Below are 12637 nucleotides of genomic sequence, written 5' to 3'. Positions count from 1 at the left end.
GCCTGCACAGTCACCAGATCTAAATATTATTGAGCCACTTTGGGGTGTTTTGGAGGAGCGAGTCATGAAACGTTTTCCTCCACCAGTGTCACGTAGTGACCTGGCCACTATCCTGCAAGAAGAATGGCTTAAAATCCCTCTGACCACTGTGCAGGACTTGTATATGTCATTCCCAAGACGAATTGACGCTGTATTGGCCGCAAAAGGAGGCTCTACACCATACTAATAAATTATTGTGGTCTAAAACCAGGTGTTTCAGTTTCATTGTCCAACCCCTGTAAGATTTCATAGATGATTCAGCGGGCTTGTCCTCCCATTTGCCCCGATGCAGGCAGTCTGATTACAGCCAGCTGCTCTCTGCCTGCTCCCTCCTCCTGCAGATGCTGGTTTGCTAAAGGACCAGCAATATATGTCCGAACTAAACGTTTCATGGTAGTTGTGTTTTGGGGGAAATGTTTGTGCCTCTGAACAACTGATTTTATGTGTGATCAGCTGGTTTAGGATGTTATTAAATACAGCGCACTCCCTGTTTGTAATTCAGAAAGCTGATGTGTCCTTTTTCTTCAGGCATAGTTTATGATCTGTAAATAGTAAAATTACTTGTAAGACCTGCTCCGACCACATGGTCCTTAAAATTATTGTAGTTGCTCTTGAGTTTTATTAACTTTTCCCTGTACTGTCTCAACAAAACCTTCTCATTTCTCCTCCTCCCACAGCCAATCAGTGAACAGCAGTCTGTTCACATCACATGTATCCCCTACTCAGCCCCGGTCATACCTGCTCAGGAGCAGGGACCAAAAAAGAAGGTAACGGTACAGAAAAAAACAGTACTGGAAACGCTTGCAAAGCGAGCTGAGTGGAGTTGAGTAGGGCCAAATTGAGCCAGTGGAAAATTCAATTCAATTCAAAGATACTTTATTGATCCCCGAGGGGAAATTAGAATTCCAGTACAACCCATCCAAACATACATCATGACACAAGACAAGGGGGGACGGGTCACCGAGGCTTTGCTGCCCACTCACAGGCGCTGTCCTTGCTAGATGAGAAAAGAGGCCACATTAGGTAAGTAGAGGGAAAAATCATATTTCACACTTTATCCTTAGCAGGATACAGTTTGAGACTGCAAAAAACCTCAGCACAAAGAAGCAACAAGTTTACAAAACAATATCATGCCGGGAACGGTGAAGGTGGTGTGAGGGGGTGCATATGTTTATCTTGAGCATGTGTGTGTGTGTACAAGTGAGTGTGTGCAAGTAAGTCCATGAAGCACTGTCAGAGGCCATTGTCCTTGATGGTACGATGTAAAGTTCATCAACCGGCCACAAAGTTCTGAGCAGGTCCACAGATGTCCTCAGGGAAGGGAGGGGGCAGAGCGTCATGTTTACATAACTTCCAGGAGAAGTTGAAGATAACCAGCCATCAAGGCCGTGCAGGGGAGCCAGATTCAGAAAAACAATAATAATTTGGGTTAGGCTGACTCTTAATTTTCCGTCAGCCTTGAGAGTCTTGCTGGTGCTTCTCAATGGCGAATCCAAACAGCCAAATTCCTGGTCTTTTGCCCGATCCAAGCGAACAACTTTCTCCAAGATTTATCCCATTTCACCCCTGAGTCCAGGAACCGCAACCTGCCTGCGATCCTGTGTAAGGATCACATCCAGTCTGCGATTCAAGGGGCATAAGAGCGAAGCATTGTGTTAGAAACATATGGAACAATCAGATCTCTGATGTATGATGGAGGTAGATCATTAAGGGCTTTATATGTGAGGAGGAGAATTTTGAATTATAATCTGGATTTAACAGGGAGCCAATGAAGGGAAGCTACAATAGGAGGAACATGATCTCTCTTTTTATTTTTCATCAGATCTCTTGCTGCAGCATTTTGAATCAGCTGGAGGCTTTTAACTGCATTTTGTGGACATCCTGATAGTAACGAATTACAATAGTCCAGTCTTGAAGTAACAAATGCATGGACTAGTTTTCAGCGTCACTCCCTGACGGGTTATTTCTAATTTCGGCAATATTCCAGAGGTGAAAGAAGGAAATCCTAGAAACCTGTTTAATATGGGAATTCAGTGACAAATACAACACCAAGGTTTTTTACTTTGCATGGACTTTTGAAATTTGAAGTTTACTGCTACTTACCGGAGGTCAATTTAATGTCATCCAGATTACATGACTAAGTTTCTTTTTTAAAGACTATGGTCCAAATATGACAACTTCAGTCTTCCAGGTTTTTATGTCTTCAAGACAATGTCTGTAGTCTACATAAAAGATTAAATTAATCAGGATTGATGGATGAATATAGCCCAGCGTCATCAGCATAACAGTGGTTATTAATCCCATTCTTTCTGATAATTTTATCGTGTGGATGCATATATATAGTGATAAGAATTGCCCCAATCACTGAACCCTGTGGGACTCTACCGGGAGTGTGGGATCGATGGATCTATCTATCTATCTATCTATCTATCTATCTATCTATCTATCTATCTATCTATCTATCTATCTATCTATCTATCTATCTATCTATCTATCTATCTATCTATCTATCTATCTATCTATCTATCTATCTATCTATCTATCTATCTATCTATCTATCTATCTATCTATCTATCTATCTATCTATCTATCTATCTATCTATCTATCTATCTATCTATCTATCTATCTATCTATCTATCTATCTATCTATCTATAAGAAACCTCCTCAAATAATGATGAAAAATATGCTGCTGCAGCTTGCTGACAGGTTTTATTTATTATTTTTCCAGATTAAGTATGACGTCTCTAGATGTGTAAAGCACCATTTTCTGTCTAATGTCTTCATGTATGCAGCTCTGAAATAAATGAGAGAGCCAGCCTCTGATGACTGATGACCTTCCCTTTCAAAGAGGGCTACATTGTCTAATGTAAAAAGCAGTGAGGTTGTAACACGAACAAGAAAATCCATTTTTGAGGGTGTAGAAATTAGGTCTGCTGTGTGTTTTCTATAACCGAGGAAATACAGTAATTGAACGGATTCTTTCAAAGTTGTAACAGCATTGCCTGATCAAGTTCTATAATGAAATGTTCTCTCATGGCCAGAGTTCTCAGTTAAATTAAACTCAGAGGCTATTAAAAATGGTCAGAAATACATATGGCATTGTTCACACTCAAGATCCAGAGTGTGAATACAGGAGTGGATGGTTCAGTGAATGTTTTGAGTAAAGCCAATTGAATATATAATGGTATAGAAGACTACAATTGTTTTCAATGTCAATATGAATGTTAGAATTCCCCCACTTATGAGTATGTAACACTAAATCAGAAATTCTATCAAGATCTAAAGATTGACAGTAAGGGCCTGGTGGATGCTTAAAAACTAGAAACGGAACTGATTTTCTTGCTTTACACTTTGAAAGACAAAGATAGATATACAAACAAATTGTAGCTATTATTTGGCATAGATCATTTAATTAATTTACTGAAAGATGGTTGCTACTCCTCCTCCTCACCCATTATTTCGAGAATATGAAAATGAAAACAATTAGAAGGGGTTGACTCATTTATACTAACTTAATACTATTGCAAGCAGGCTTCTGAGACAAAATAAATCCGATTATTACAAATCCAGTTATTAACTAACAAATTCTTTAAAGAAAAATATAACATTCAATAAGCCACATTTGTTTTATTTTTTCTGTTCAGTTGAAGTTCTGTTTATTTTTATGAGGTCTTCATGGGTTCCTCTGTTTAGATTAGTTTTTAATCTATACGATTTAACAGTGGGCAAGACATTGTCTCAATGGGGTAATGTGTGAATAACAGTACAGAAGCTGTATGGTGTGTTGAACTATAACTTTGCTACTTCATCTGGACCCTAGGTTGTCACTGTATATGAGGACTTAAAAGTTATTAATATAATTTGAATGATAAATTCTGCAACATTCCTAGAAAGAGGAGCTACTTCCAAAGTGGGATGGATTCCGTCTCTGTGGATCAGAACAGGTTTACCCAAAATGTTCACCAGTTATCAGTGTAGCTGATAGCCACATTGTTTTCTGGACACCACCTAGATTACCAACAGTTGAATGACTGCATGAGGCTTAACAGTTAAAATTCAAGAAATGCTATGTAATATTATTTCAGTGTTGTTCCAACCTGATCTGATGCATTACTGTGAAATGACCAGCGACACTGTTAAAAGCTCGCTCACAGTGCCAGACTTTATAAAACAGAATCACAGCATCATATTTGCTGCTGCTGTAGAAATCCTCTCGGCTTCGTACAACATGCAGAATAATGAAGCAGGACAGCATATCATCTAGCTCATATCTGAGGTGGAGCATGGGGTTTCATACCCAGTTTCAGTTACATCTTACAATTGACAGACTACCTCTTCAGTCTCTGCTCAGCCTCCCTCAACGTCCATGTAAACGTGAGCAGAATGAACCAAACTCCATCTTCATGCACAACTGTGAGCATCCATTAAGTGTCTTATCAGCAGATGGTCCTCCAAGGCAAAGTGTAATAGTACAATTAAGATGATGAGCCCACGGACTAAACCTGTGCTGCTAATTGGCTTGTGATTAAAGGCAATGTAGATTAATAAAGTGAAGATTTATTCATCTATTCTAACTGTGGGACAGACAGCCTATGTCGCATGATCCATTGAGGTTAACATAAGGACAGCCCTTGTTTCACATTGTTACCTAGTTAACTCAACAGTCAGCAGCTTTTAATTTCTGCAATGAAATTGTCTTTTTGTTTTATTTGATTTGTCTTTTAATGTCTTGTTTTAACAAAAGTATGCAGTATTTAAAATAGCCCACAGCTAAAAGGCTAACATATCATATGAGGAGCTGTGTAGATGCTTATCACCTGCAAGTTACTCCATGTTTTTTGTATGTTTCTGCTAGCCATTAAATATAGTAATATAATCCAAACATTTTAGTGTTACTGAAAGGCAAATTTGATGATTTATACACCTTTTAAAGAGCTAACTAAAACTGGAAGTTGGTTCCACAGGAGATGAGCCTGATTACTAAAGGATCTGCCTCCCATTCTACTTTTAGAATGGGTCATATTTTTTAATCTGTTCAGTTTTCTCTATCATCTGTTACGTTTTTGAACTGTTATGTCACAGAATTTGCTGCAGAACAGCTGAACAAGGTCATGCACTTCCGGCTACCAATTTTGCATATCCACCATTATTCTTTCTCGCTGCGATTTTGTAGTCCAAGCTCAAATACACTGAAGGTGGAAGAGGACGTCTAAATGTTCAATTGTTGGTTGTTTTAACCCACACATTTAATGTACAAAGTCCCCCAGCATCAGAACCTCTTCAAAGTGGCTGGTTAAATTACATTTTTTTTAATGGAAATGTGCCCAAATGAAGGCACAGCTGCAAATAACCCTGAAATGACAACAAACTTTATTTCAGACATGAATTTATTGGGAGTTGATATGACGTGCTGGCCATTGTTCTGATAGCAGTTGCATTGTGCCTCCAGCTTATGTTAGTGCTGTGTGCTGCTTTTAGCTCCTTGAGGACAGAACCGTACTGCATGTTTTGAATAGTATTATTACACACAGTTTTGTATTGTTTTTGGTGTTTTAGTCTTGTTTCTGTGCCACTAGATAATTGTATTTCTGTTATCAAACTACAAAAATGGCCGAACGGGTTAAAGTGGACCGCTCTTTAACCTGGAGGGGGGCAGGGTAGAAAGTGCCTCAATAGCATTTAAAGAGACAATACCAGAACAAGTTGCTCTCCAACGCACCTCAGAACAGGGTTGAAAGACACGCCTGTGGAGCTACAATAACAAGGAATTCAGACCAACGCATTGCAGTTCCACTTTATATAGACCACAACCGAATGATTTAAGTGTGAAAAGGAAGTATTTAAAAGCATGAAAAGTTCCCATTTAGAGTTATCCAGGTTTTTATATCTTTGAAAAATGCCTGTAGTCTATCTGACTGGTTGGGTTCTTTAGGACTTATGAATAAATATAGCTATTACTATTTTACTATTATTAGAGTATCATCAGCATAACAGCGGACATTTAACCTATGCAGCCTTATAATTTTACCTATTGGAAGAATATACAGTACCAGTCAAATGTTCGACACACTTTCTCATTTACTGGTTTTCGTTATTTTCATGACAATTTACATTGTACCTAGATTTACACTGAAAGCCTCAAAACTGTGAATGAACAGATATGGAATCATGTAGCAAAAAATAAAAAAGTAACTTTAAATATTTTCACAGATTGGATTCCTTAAAGTAGCCGCCCTTTGCTGTGATGACTGAAATGTTAACCTTTGGCCATCTCTCAATAAACCTCTTGGAAGTTCTTTCAAGACTTTGAAAAACCACTTCAGGTGACCACCTCATGAAGCTCATGGAGAGAATGCTAAGGGTGTAAAGCAGTAATCAGAGGAAAGGGTGACTATTTTTGCAGCACTAGATGTTATGCTTCTGGCACGTCTGCTCTACCCTGTCTCCCTGGCTGTAATCAGCAGATTAGATGCACCTGGTGGCTGCTGCAGTGCAGTGCAATCTGTGGAATGCCAAGCACCTGTTTCTTCCCTGATATGTACTGACTCTGACAAGCAGACAGTGCCAGATTTTTCTGCTATGAATCAGAAAAAGGCGGACCCAAGATTCAGCCAGACACAGTACTGAAAGTTTAAAAGGTTTGTTCGGCCACAGGAAAACGTCACACAGGTAACACTCCTCACAGCTTCCAGGAATCACTGAGGCAGAAAGAGGGATTAGTGACTTGTAGTCTCTCCAGATTTTGCAGGAATCAGAAAAGCCACTAACCTGCTTTTGTCTTGTGTGGAAGTTGTAACCCAGAGGGGAAACCTCAGTGGGCGGCAGGCGGTGATCTCCACAGCACAGGTAAGAAGTGACTCCAGGCTGAATAATCCGAGGGCTAGGCTGGCTCAATAATCCAAGGACAGAAAGAGGGTCAAGAACAATCGGAACAAGAGGCGTCAGGCAAGGGGCAGGTAGAGGCATAAATCCAAAAGGCAAGGCAAGGTCAAAAACAATAATCAGACAGGAAGGAACGCTGGATATCTACTCACACAATGACTTTCAAAAATCTGGCACCGTCTGCTTGTCAGAGTCAGTATATATCAGGGAAGAAACAGGTGCTTGGCATTCCACAGATTGCACTACACTGCAGCAGCCACCAGGGGCATCTAATCTGCTGATTGCAGCCAGGGAGACAGGGTAGAGCAGACGTGCCAGAAGCATAACACTAGAAGCCTTTATTTAAAAATTTTCAACAGTAGGTAGACAGGAAAGAGGGGGGGGAGACTTTCAGCAAAGGTTGCTGGGTCAAGGACTTGAACCCAGGTCAGCTGCATCGAGGACTATAGCCTCTGCACATAGGCTATGTTCACACTGCAGCTTGAAGTGTCGGAAATCCGATTTTTTTTGCCCGTATGCGACCTGTATCCAAACTTTTCATGACAGTCTGAACAACACATATCCGATTTTTTCAAATGCGACCCACGCCACTTGGATATGTGGTCCTAAATCCGAAACGTATCTGATCTTTTCAAATGCGACCTGTGCCTGTATGGCCAGGTCGCATTCATCCAACCTGTATGTCATTGATACTCAACAAACGTCACAATTCTGGGTCCTGCTACGCGGAAGCGGGAAGAAAAATATGCACTGATGCACATAAAGGTTGCCTTTGTTATTCAAAAATGTTGAATGAAGTCCGTATCATTAAAGCCGCTCACATCACTATCCCACCACTGCTGGCTTCGACTCCGAACCCACACGTTTCTCTGTACCGACGACGCTGCCACTGCCACAGAAAGTAACAATGTGAACAAGACAATCAATTTGTGAAGGGGAAGAAACAAAATTATTGTCCTCATCTGTGTTTTTCTGTGATAATGGGGAAATAAAAAATGGAAAAGATTCTTAAAAGGTTGTTATAGCATTTCTTTCAGGTGTGAAGTGGTTATTAAAAAAGGCCAGACAGAACAGGGCTATGAGGAAATATTGTTATTTTTTTACACTCAATGCCATATGTCAGCACAAGGTCTAAAGAAGAAAGGCAAACGTGGGTAGGTTTGTTAATGTTTTGAGCAAAACCTCTTGCTAAGCTAATTGAGTCTAAGATAGCATTAAAGGCTATAGTTAGGCCATCACTTTGTGTCAACATGAATGTTAAACCCTCCCTATCAGAGTTTTATTTATTTTTATGAGATATTCATGTTTTTTAACCAATTTAATTTTGGCTGTGGGTAAGACACTGTCTTAATAGGGTAATGGATGGATAACAGTACATAAGCTGCAGAGAGGAGTGTTAAACTACAACACTGCTTCCTGGTCTGAACCCTGGGTTTTGGAGAACTAATCAATTTAGCCAGATTCCTAGAAAGAAGAGCTGCTCCATCCCAGGTGGCATGGATGCCGTCTCTCCAGATCTGACTTGGTTTTCCCCAAAATGTTCGCCAATTATAAACGTGGCCCACATTGTTTTCAGAACGACACCCAGACAGTCAGCGGTTAAATGACAACTTGCGGCTAAACATGTCGTCACTTGTCAGATCAGGAAGGAGACCAGAGAAAATTAGGCGTCCGATATTGTTTTGGCAAACACACACTGAAGCAACACTAACTTTGGTGATTGCGGATTGACGTAACCGGGTGTCAATACTGCCAGCGTGAATAACAATCTTACTGTATTTATGATTATCCAGTTCCATGTAGGATTTGATGTCGCTCATTCTGGCCCCTGGCAAACATTTGACTATGGAGCTGCCATCGCCGGGCCTCCAATTCCGACACCCTCGTCTCCAAAGCTACAAAAATGCTACATTTATTACACATACCATTATCACTAAAGGAGGCAGAGGAGTAACCAAACATCTGACACAGAGTGCAGTAAAGAGGAGGAGACTCAGAGAGAGAAAGAGAAACAACAGAATGAGTAGCCATGGTGGAGCTAAAGCTAACACCAAGCTAGCAACCCCTTACCACTACGAGAAACACGCATTACAAAGATAAATGGCCCAAGGTTTGTCATGAGTGACCTGAGGCTGGGGCACTGGGTTTGAGAGTGGAGCAGCCGGTGTACTGGTTTGATTAGAAACATGGACAGGCTGGCAAGACAGGCTTGGCATGAGCGAAGGGCAGTACATGAATAGAGATAGTGATCCAAAATGTTTCCGCGAGGACTAAACAGAACAGATGTGTGTATATATAGAACAAGAACCAGGTGAAACGAGGAGACTGATTTTCTTAGTGCAGGTGAACCGAATAAAGTTAACAGACAGGACAGAACACAACAAAACTGGAGCAAAACAGAAATTCAAGGAGACAAACTAATAGAAACAAAACTAGAAAAAACATGAAACTAGAGCATAACCAGATCCAAAACCTAACTTGACAAAACATGTTCTAGAATACAAAAACTAAAGCATGGCCTGGAAAATAATAAACAGAAGCATGATTCAAAACCTTAACTGTGAGAAACATATGAGGAAAAACCCACAACCAAAAACCAAACAACCCCAAATCATAACATAAGCTTTGAATAAATGAACTTTATACCAGTTTCCTCTTTTGAAGACCATGGAGCCTCAGGAGTGAAACATTTGGTTGAGAGTGTAATGTTTAAAAAGGTCATTTACGTAGATGAGAAAATAAGCACATTTATTTGGCCCATAGTAAATATCTCTGAGTTTAAGAACACATTTTGTCAGCAAAAATTTAGATTAGGTTTTTTTTTCTAAATACAACAAAATGTGTAATTATCTGCTGCAGCAAAATATATTTAATCAATCCGAAACTGTTTCTCCTTCATTCAGCTTCTAACAAAAAATAAAAACCTAGTAAAATTATTGTAAACCTTCTTTGTTTGATTCACAATAATTTACATTCAATCAAAACTGGCCTAGACAGAGAACTGGTACAACATGTCATATGTTTTGGCTGCTGTCTTATGAAAAGTCAAATATTTTGGGTCTAGGCTAAGCCCCCAATGTTTCAAGACCCTAAAACCGCCCCTGGAGGAAATCCAAACATCAAAGCATAGTTACAAAATAACTTGTCAGCTACTGTCTTAGCTGAATTTGACATTGTGACATAAGATCACCAAGATATACTTATATTGTCCTGGGCATTTGTCCACATGCAGGAAATTAATGGAGACCAGTTTAAATTTAAGAGTCATAACTATACTTGCATTACTGTTCTGGTCTCTCTCCAAGGAGAAAAGGAAACATTTGCATTTGTGGCCAGAAGAATATTTCTGTCCTTTGTAAAGTTGTTTGGTCTGTTCTCTGATGCCCCATAACATCATGTAATGCTGTCAGAACAGTTTTCTCGTATTTTGTAGGGAAGACAAGTTGAGTATTATCTGCAGTCTTCGTCTCAAAATTCTATCACCATCTAGTGTCAGACGATCCCATTCTTGCAACAGCCAACTTGTCTGCATGTCCAAAGATTTAAGTTGTTGGCTTGAAGGTTTTGTGCTTGACTGCAAGTACGTAATTAAACAATCAATGCACTATTCCACCTTTTGTGTAGCACAGAAGTCCTCAAGGGACATGGGTGTGATTTTTGAAGTACTGCGGCTTGCACTGCTGAAGATGACAGTTCATTGGTGCATTCTTTCATCAGAGTTTGAATAGTGTCAATAAACATTCTGGGAAGCATGTCATCATCAATATTTTTTTGTTTTCCTGGTTGATATTTAATTGTGAGGTGAAAATCCGACAAATCAGCTACCCATCTTGCTCTGTTTCATTAAGTTTGCCTGTTGACAACACATGTGAGTCGGTTACTGTCAGTGTATATGGTGCAAGAGGAGCTGATTGAATTATCTCTACAATTTTCAGTGTCTGCCTATTTCACTTGCATTTTCCCTGCCTGTTCTTGAGAATGAAAGGTTTAATGAAGTCTGGGAATGCAAGGATGGGTGGCTCAACCAAACAGTTAATCAGTTTCTACAATACTAATGTTCCTCTGTTCAGATATTAGGTTGGTTGGAAGAAATGCCTTTAAATTTTGCTTCTCTCTGTCTTGTCTTTGTGTGATAAGTGTTGATGTTTGGGTGTTTAAAGAGGCTTTTAGGACATAATACAAAGGGTCAGCAATGCATGAAAAATTCCTGATATATTGGCTATAGTAGCTTAAGAGGCATATTATAGTCAACTCTACTACGTTTTTTGGTTTATTTTCTTTCAAAGTTCTCACTGTAGCTGTCAGGGTATCTTACTACCTTCTGCTGACACAATGCGTCCTAAATAGCGTACTTTTCGCTTAAACAGCTCGCATATGCTGAGCTTAGGTTTCATGCCATGTTGCCTAAGCCGCCTGAGTACTGCTCCCAGATCTTCAACATGGTCTGTAAATGATTTTCTGAACAAGTCATACAGACTCCACGGGGTCAAATGTCTACTACTCTCTCCATGAAACCTAGATTATAAGCTTTTCCCTGGTCCAAGAAGGAAAACTGCAGGAAATGTCTCCTAAATCATTCATGATGTCTTGCAATTTGGGAATGGGTTGGCGGTCTGGAACTGTTTTCTTATTTAGTTCTATTTAGTAATAAATGCACAATCGTAGGGCTGCACATTTCTTGCGAACACAAAAAAGTGGAGAAGACAGGATGTTGGGGATGATCAAAGCCATTTTGAACCATTCCTCTGAACAATGTTACAGTACTGTAGACAGCCTAAAGAGTGTCCAGATTACTGCAGCTCCGATGTGTTAAGGAGTGTTACAACACATCTTTTCTGCCTAAAGCTGTCAGACTTTTTGCTAGCCTCCAGAACTGTGCATCTTAGATAACTGCAATTTTATTTTAATTTTACTATTTGTTTTGAGTAATGCGTGTGTGTCATTAAAACTTTTACTGTTTTTTGTTGTTTGTTATCCTGGAATAAACTGTTTATATCAGTCAGTCACTTTAATCACACAACACCTATATTGGATATTGAGGTCAAAGTTGGTGAGAACCCCAGACTTTCCTACTCCAAATTTAGAACTCAGAGCACTTCCTGATTGTTTTCCCAACCTAGAGTAAAAGCTGAGTTCACAATTAAACTGCAGCTTAAAACCAAACATGTGGTGCCAGTGGGTAAGAATGGTATTTTTCTCTTCAATTTGTCATCAACAGGAGTCTGATGCTCTAACTCTAAATGACTTTCAGTAGAGTAGCATAGGAAGTCTTGGTATTTACTGAGGCAGCGGATGTTCTAAAAGGTTTGATCAGACCTGAAACATTTGGGCGAGTTACAGAGATCAGTTTCAAACACAGCAAATCGATCCAAGGAAAATTCAGCATATTCAACCCAGCATGAAAACAAGTTGAGTTTTTTAGGCCAACATGGCAATGAGAGTTATCTCCACATCTCTGGTTGTTGCATGTGGTCATTTAGAGCAAGCATGATATAAAACTAAGTTAGAAGGAAACAAGTGATTGTTGGATTTGGACCCAGTTAGTATACTTATGTGAAAAAAGAATTATCAATTTACATAGACATCAAGAGGGAAAACTAAGAATCGTGTTCTGGCGAACACCCCACATTACAATATAGACATATAAATCAGGACAACATTGGGACTTTGGCTCCTGTTTCCTTTTCTCTAATCCATGAAAGAAGACACAACAC

This window comes from Girardinichthys multiradiatus, chromosome 14 (assembly GCF_021462225.1).
Source record: "Girardinichthys multiradiatus isolate DD_20200921_A chromosome 14, DD_fGirMul_XY1, whole genome shotgun sequence".
Classification (NCBI taxonomy): domain Eukaryota; kingdom Metazoa; phylum Chordata; class Actinopteri; order Cyprinodontiformes; family Goodeidae; genus Girardinichthys; species Girardinichthys multiradiatus.
Note: the sequence above shows the minus strand (reverse complement) of the source record.